The sequence below is a fragment of the Capsicum annuum genome, chromosome 7 (assembly GCF_002878395.1).
Source record: "Capsicum annuum cultivar UCD-10X-F1 chromosome 7, UCD10Xv1.1, whole genome shotgun sequence".
NCBI lineage: Eukaryota > Viridiplantae > Streptophyta > Magnoliopsida > Solanales > Solanaceae > Capsicum > Capsicum annuum.
This window is the reverse complement of record NC_061117.1, coordinates 196,964,955-196,972,189: the sequence shown is the minus strand read 5'-3', so window position 1 is coordinate 196,972,189 and position 7,235 is coordinate 196,964,955. Positions and strand designations below refer to the sequence as shown.

General features: G+C 31.5%; 2 pseudogenes; both read right to left on the bottom strand.

The window, feature by feature from the left end:
• Nucleotides 1-829: 829 nt before the first annotated feature.
• On the bottom strand, nucleotides 830-2,336 carry LOC124885860 (annotated as a pseudogene).
• A 4-nt stretch (nucleotides 2,337-2,340) lies between these two features.
• Nucleotides 2,341-4,655, bottom strand: LOC107876755 (annotated as a pseudogene).
• Between the last annotated feature and the right edge of the window lie 2,580 nt (nucleotides 4,656-7,235).

Sequence of the window (7,235 nt, the reverse complement as noted above, 5' to 3'; positions counted from 1 at the left end):
CCCTTACTATCCGTCTTGTAATTAACTTTGTTTAACTATTAATGTTATGCTCTCCTCTTCACCCAAAAAAAGTAAAAGAATAGTTTTCAATGTGAGAATTGACTTTTAAGTTTAAGGCATAACAAATAATTTAATTTTCTTTGATTAAAGAAAAAGGTCATTGCAGTCTTTTCACAATTGTGGCCAAACACTACAAGAAAGAAGACATTTTCCAACAATTTTTTTTGTTGCCATATATTCTATGTTGTTGCCAAAAGTACTTTTGGCAACAATAAAAAAGTTGTTGCACGTCGTTGCAATAAATTCCGATGGAAAAAGTTTTTGCAACAATAAAATATATTATTGTCAAAAATAATTTTACGTAACCAAAAAAGTTGTTGTCTTACATTTGTATGGTTGTGGCTTATAACAAATTTCGCTACAAAGTTTAATGTTGCTATAAATTATTTTTTTTACCAACATTATTAGTTGTTGCAAAAACTTGTCAAAAAATTAGTTAGTAGGTGGTTAGAAAGCTTTTTAGCAACAATAATTTTTATTGCATAACTTAAATATTTTCTATAAACTTTTAGCAACAATTTGTGAGTAGTTGCTACATACACAAACACATTTTAAATACAATTTTATAAAAATTCTAAAAATTAAAAATTACATAGTTTGCAAAGGTCAATAAATATATAAGATTCATGAACTAGATATTTTCTACTTTCAGAAAATTAAGTACTACATGTCTTAACTTGTAAAAAAAATATAAACTGATCATTATGATCCTATACTAAGTAATTAAAAAAAAAAATCTTCTCCGATAGCACTTCTGTTGTTACTTGATTTAAATCTTCATCTTCTTCTCTACTTCTTCAATTTTTCCCTCAAGCAATGCTTTTTCACTCAAAAGTCTCTTCTTTGTCTTTTCTACAGTACGTAACATAGAACGAGCTTTCAACTCTTCATGAAACTTTTCTAAGACCTGCTAGTGAAAGATTCATGAGTTTGTATTTTATGGATTACAAACAAATTTGGACAAAGGTCAAATTCATAGGTCTACCTGGTTATTTTCTTCAACCAACTCTTTTGGATTTTTTTCAAACCTTGAGGACCCAGCAACTTTGAAAATTGTAATTCTAAGTTTTGCTTCTCTATTAAAGCAACCTGTCAAGAATGAATCAATAAAATGAGATGATTTTCGCTTTAATAAATAAAATTTAATAACTTTTAACAAATACCTGAAACTCTGTATCTTCTTCATTGCATAAAGATCTGAATATATCACAATCACAATCAGCCACTTCCAAATTTTGCTTCTCAAAAGTGAAGTTGTCTTTTGAGCGATCCAGTTCTTTTTGCAACTATGATTTTTGTTTTTGCTTTTCTTGTAAATATTCCATCAACTGTTCACCAACATATAGACCATAGGTCATAAGTAAATATTTACCAAAAATATATTTCATTATGCTTAATAAAGATCAAATGCAGGGTATTACTGAGAATAATAAAGAAAAACAATCTCAAGATCAACAGTTTTTTTAAGGTGAAAAACAAGCTTTATTCAGGACACAGAGATCTACATAGCTGTTATATTTGTTCCCACACACATTAACAAGATACCAATATCAGCTAACTCAAAATTAGTATCTCTTTTCACTGCACCAGCAGTCTCAATACCAAGACTGATAGGTGTGACATCAAGAAGCAGCAAATCTTGAACTTTCCGGTCACCTTCTCCACTCAAAATTATAGCTTGAAAAGCAGCACCATAAGCCACGACCTCATCAGTTTTGGATTATTCGTACACTTGACCCTTATCAATCTTGGCATCCTTTAAGCATTTCTCCACAGGTTCCATTCATTTCCTGAAAAGATCCATGTTCATCTCTTCAAATCTCGCCCTGGTTATCGTAGCATAGAAATTGATTCCTTCATATAAAGAATCAATCTCAATAGTCGTCTGAGCAGTCAAAGAGAAAGTCCTCTTCGCCCTCTCACAGGTGGTTCTCAATCGCCTCAGCGCCCTCGAGTTGCTACTAATATCATTTTTATGCTTCCTCTTAAACTCTTGCACAATGTGATTGACAAGTCTATTGTCAAAATCTTCACCACCTAAATGTATATCACTAGAAGTAGCGTTCACTTCAAAAATCCCTTCCTCAATAGGCAATGAAACATCAAAATTTTCACCACCAAGATCAAAGATCAACACATTCTTTTCGCCAATACTCGTAGCCTTCTTATCCAAATTATAAGCAATTGCAATAACAGTAGGCTCATTAATAATCCTCCATATTCAGACCACTATTAGCCCCTGCATTTTTAGTAGCCTGCCTTTGAGAATCATTGAAATAGTGCTGAAAATGCAAAACCTTGAAGTGCTGGTATAGCAGAGGAGTTAACAGATAGCAAGAGTGAAATTGGATCGTTTGAGACAAGTGAAGCATTGTGACCAGAAAGTCCCAAAATAATCAAATTCCATGACATAACCATAACTAAAGGAATAGTTCCACCTATGATTATTGCTTTTCTAGCATCATGTACAGTGTTACCAGCAAGTTTACAAATGAAAGGTGTGATTACATGGAACCCCATCTTAAGCACAACCACCAGAATAACAGGCAAGACTGATGAAAATCTCCACGAAGAAAATCCAAAAGAACCAAGAATACTCATTCTCCCAACAACTATTCCAGTTTCAACTAATGTTGTAATGGAGAAAAGCATTGTGATGCATAGAAACCTATTAGCTACATCGATAACGTTGAACGGTAACAAACATAGAACTATCCCAACTAGTGATGGAAATAGCCCATTAGCAAGAACATGATTGATCTTAGGAAACCACAGAGAAATAATCGAACCAATGCCTGAAACACATGCTACTAACAAAGCAAAAGTTAACGAACCATAAATCAAAGCGACTAAAGAACCGAGTGTACTTCCCAACGCCTTGGTTGCAAGGCTAGTGAAGCTAACTTCAACAACCCCATCTTCTTCCATTGCTGCAAAACTAAGCTTAGCTACAAGAATTATTGATGAAATAATATAAACTCAAGTCAATAAAAATGATATAGTTGATGGAAGTGGACCAGATTTTATAGTTGCTACAGGTAATCCCAATATCCTGGACCTACAACACCCCAAAAGCTCTTTTCTTGAACCTTGTAGCTTTCAGAAATACTAACTTCATCTACATTCGAAGAAACAGCTAAAACTTTGTGCTTTACACATAGATTTTGACCTTTAAATTCATCTAGAATGGGCTTACAGGCTACGTGCTTAAAGTTTGAAACTTTCAATCTTTTAGCATGAGTAATATACCTATTATAACAACTATGGTGTTTGAAAAATTGAATCTTGAACTGATTTAAAAGAAGCATTCTCAGATACTTAATTTTTTTTCAAGATTTCTGGTTGATTACACGTGACAAGTACTATAAAAGAACAAGAACTTTCAATTTTAAAAAAAATATAGCCCGATATACTAAAACTACCGCTATGCACAGGGGGCCGGACCAACAAATAAAAGTATATAAATGTATCTATCTAACAACGTGAACTTTTATATGAGATCTCACATAATTCAGCACAAACAATCCTCAAAAGACTTAAACTTTAATAACTAAATGCACAAAGAAAAGGAACAATCTGTACTAGCATTCACCAGTAATAATTTTCCATTGGTTTTATCATAAACCATACTCCATTTAACTCAATAAACTACAATTAAACAGTTCTCAATTGAAACTGTAACAATTACTTATCAAACACATTGCTTAACAAGTTGCTAGATTCGACTAAACTAAATAAGAACATACAAATTATACACACACAGATCACTCACCTGGAAAGCAAATTAAATAGTAACAAAAATATATCCAGTGTAATCCCACAAAGTAAGATCTAGAGAGGGTAGGTGTACGCCGACCATACCCCCTACATGGAGGTAGAGAGGCTGCTTCTAATAGACCATCAACTCGCACAAAAACAGATTAAAACAATTTCAAAAAGGAAAAAAGAGAACTGAAAATACTATAGAAAGCATGACAAAACATAGTGAATAGCAAATACAACAAAAACACAATAATCAAAGTACAAGATGTGGCAGACAAAAAAAATCTATGAATAAAAAACTACAGAATTAATGCTACTACTAGCATGGAAAGATAAGAAGGACCATATTCTACTACCTGCTAATCTACCATCCTAATCTGTATACTCCACAACCTCCTATATAAGGCCATATCCTAGATAAGGTGAAAAACAATTCAAAAACAGAAACTTAAGAACAAAAAGCTATATAAGAAATGCTACGATTACTAGTATGGAAGGATAAATGGGACCATACTCTACCACATGCTAACCTACCACCCTAATTCGTACCCTCAACAACCTCCTAGCCATGATCAAGTCCTCGATAAGATAAAAACCAATTTTAAAAAACATATCTACTCAATATAATTAAAAAAAAGTAGATAATGAAGAAATGAACTATAATTAGGTTTATCTTCAGGTGTAATAGTAACTGACTAGGAACAAACGGTACAAGGAGGATTTGATGGACGGATGAGGCACAATGCATTGGAAACGACACTGGAACAACCAGTGCCTAGGAAGATCAACATTGATTGTTGCAGTTGCGTGCTGCCGTTCTCAGCGGGGGCCATTTTTAACCGGAGAGGAAGAAATGTGCGTGTTTAATTCGATTGAGGAAATATGCCGCTGTTTAATTCTAAACTAAGGCAAATTATACTCTTTACTTATCAAATTGGAACACCCAATTATCTCTTCGAATTAGCAACTTCAAATCGAAATTGAACATAAAATCCATAAACAAGTAAAATAATAAAGAGAGTACGTACCAAATGGGTAAAGAAAGACAGTGAACTGAATAAAGAAGGAATCTATTAGTAGAGAGTAACGAAATGGGTAAAGCCGCAATAAAGGAATCGTAGAAGAGATAATGCAATGAAAAAAGAAAACCTTATTTTGGAGGAGTTTTTTGAGGGATTTGAGAACTGAGAAAAATGAGTCAAAAGATCCCATAAAGTTTCCAATTAAGAAAAGAGGACAAGTGGGTCCCACAATTTTTTAAAAAAAAACTAAGTCTTTTTGAACAACTGTGATAGTTGTTGGATAACTACATTAGTTGTCTGAACAACTTCGCGCTGTTGTTGAACAACTTGTGCAGTTGTTGAACAACTTTGATAGTTGTTGAACAACTTCGCAAAGATGTCTAGCAACTTCGGTAGTTGTTTAACAACTTCGCAAAGATGTCGAACAGCTACCAAAGTTGTTCTACAATTGGAACAAGTTGTTGGGACAAAAAAACTTTAAAAAGAAAAAAAAACTTGTCCCTCTCACCTAATTTAAAAAACTTGGAGGACTCCCACTTAATTGGACAACTTGGGAGTCCTTTTTAATCCAAAGTCTTACTAATTTTTGGCGGAAAATTAAAAAAAAATTAATGAATTAAACGCTAATTAAGCAGATTAACAATATAAAAAAAATATTATTGACAAATAATTTATAAAATAGCAACAATTAAAATAAGTTGTTGCCTTTTATTAAAATCAGACAACAAAATTATGTTTGTTGCAAGTTTTTAATATTTAAATTTTCTTATATTAATTGTAGAATATAGCAACAAAATAAATTTTTTGGGCAACAATATAAAAACCGTGGTTAAAAATTTCAAGATGTAGCAACAATAAAATTAAGTTGTTGCCATTTATTGATTTAAGCCAACAATAATATTGTTGTTGCTAAAAAGTTGTTGCTAATTGTACATTTTCTTGTAGTGAAATTTGGGCCATATTTTTGTGGCCATTTAGCACTTCCCTATTATAAATTATTTTTTAAAAAAAAATTATAAAAATATTTAATACAATTTAGTGAAATATGATTCTAATATTTTTTGCTCAAATTTAAATCTAGTTGAAACTCATCTCTAACTTTTTTTATTGTATCTTAAAAATTTTGATGTTATCTTCTTGAACTGCTCCAAAAGATTGTGAAGAATTCTAGACTCAATAAATGTTTCCGTACGCCTAGTTCCACAATTTCTTCTAATCTTGAACCTCTCAACAATGAAATTACAATAAATTATTTAATTAAAAAAAAATTACAATAAGTCATACATCATACATTCTACTTTATGTATAATGATTCTTTTTATCAATAATTCAATATATATACAATGTAAATTAGTAAGACACAATAGTTTTGATGTAATTAAAAATTACCCTTCATTGAATCTCAAAGAAACTCTTTAGATTAATAAGTAATACTTTAGATTAATAAATATTACTTTATCAATTGAATAATATCTTTACAAAGTAATAATATTTTATGACCCCAACAATATTAATTTAGAGAGGTTTCACTGTATCTTTGAGAAAGAATAAATTAAATACTACCTTCATCTTATTTTAACTCATAAAATTTGCTCCAAAATGATTTTCATATTAAAAATTTAAGACTAAAATTTGCAGTTAGCTTTCAATTAAGACTAAAATTAAACAAGTAGGATAGATCGGTGTACTAAAGTTTCCGTCATGCAAAAAGTTCGAGGAAGGGCCCGACCATAACACTCTATTGTATGCAGTCTTACCATATATTTCTGTCAGAAATTGTTTAATGTTTGAATTCATGACCTTCTGCTCACATGCGTGATAGTAACTTTACTAGCTAGTTACTTCAAAACTTCCCGAATCTTAACATTAAAGAAATATGCACAATATTTAAGAGGAAAACCAATCTAATTTTGCTAAATAAGAATAACTTAACGAACTATAATTTATATTTAAAACAAAAAGACAAAAACTAAAATGGAATAGGGGAAGTAAAATAAGCATAGAGCAGTGTGCATGGAGTACTATGTGATCCAGGAAAGATTTGTAGTGTGAAAAATGTATAACTAACGTGATTAGGAGGATAATAAACTCCTCAATGTATGTGTTTTCCCCCAGTTTTGAAGGAGAGATTTGTGATGCATAAATAAATTTCCATGAGAGCATGGAAGCATGTTCTTCTTCATTAAATTTATTCTATCTCACAGATGTTCAAACCTTGAAATTGATGTACTTTTGGAATACTGTAGTAGTAATTTACATTCTACCATTCCTTGGGATCAGTACTAATATATCCTACCATTACTTCATTCATGTTTGCAACAAGTTAGACTTCACGTGTACTCCGTCCGTTCATTTTACCTATTCTAAATTTTTAATTTAATTTCTCATTTT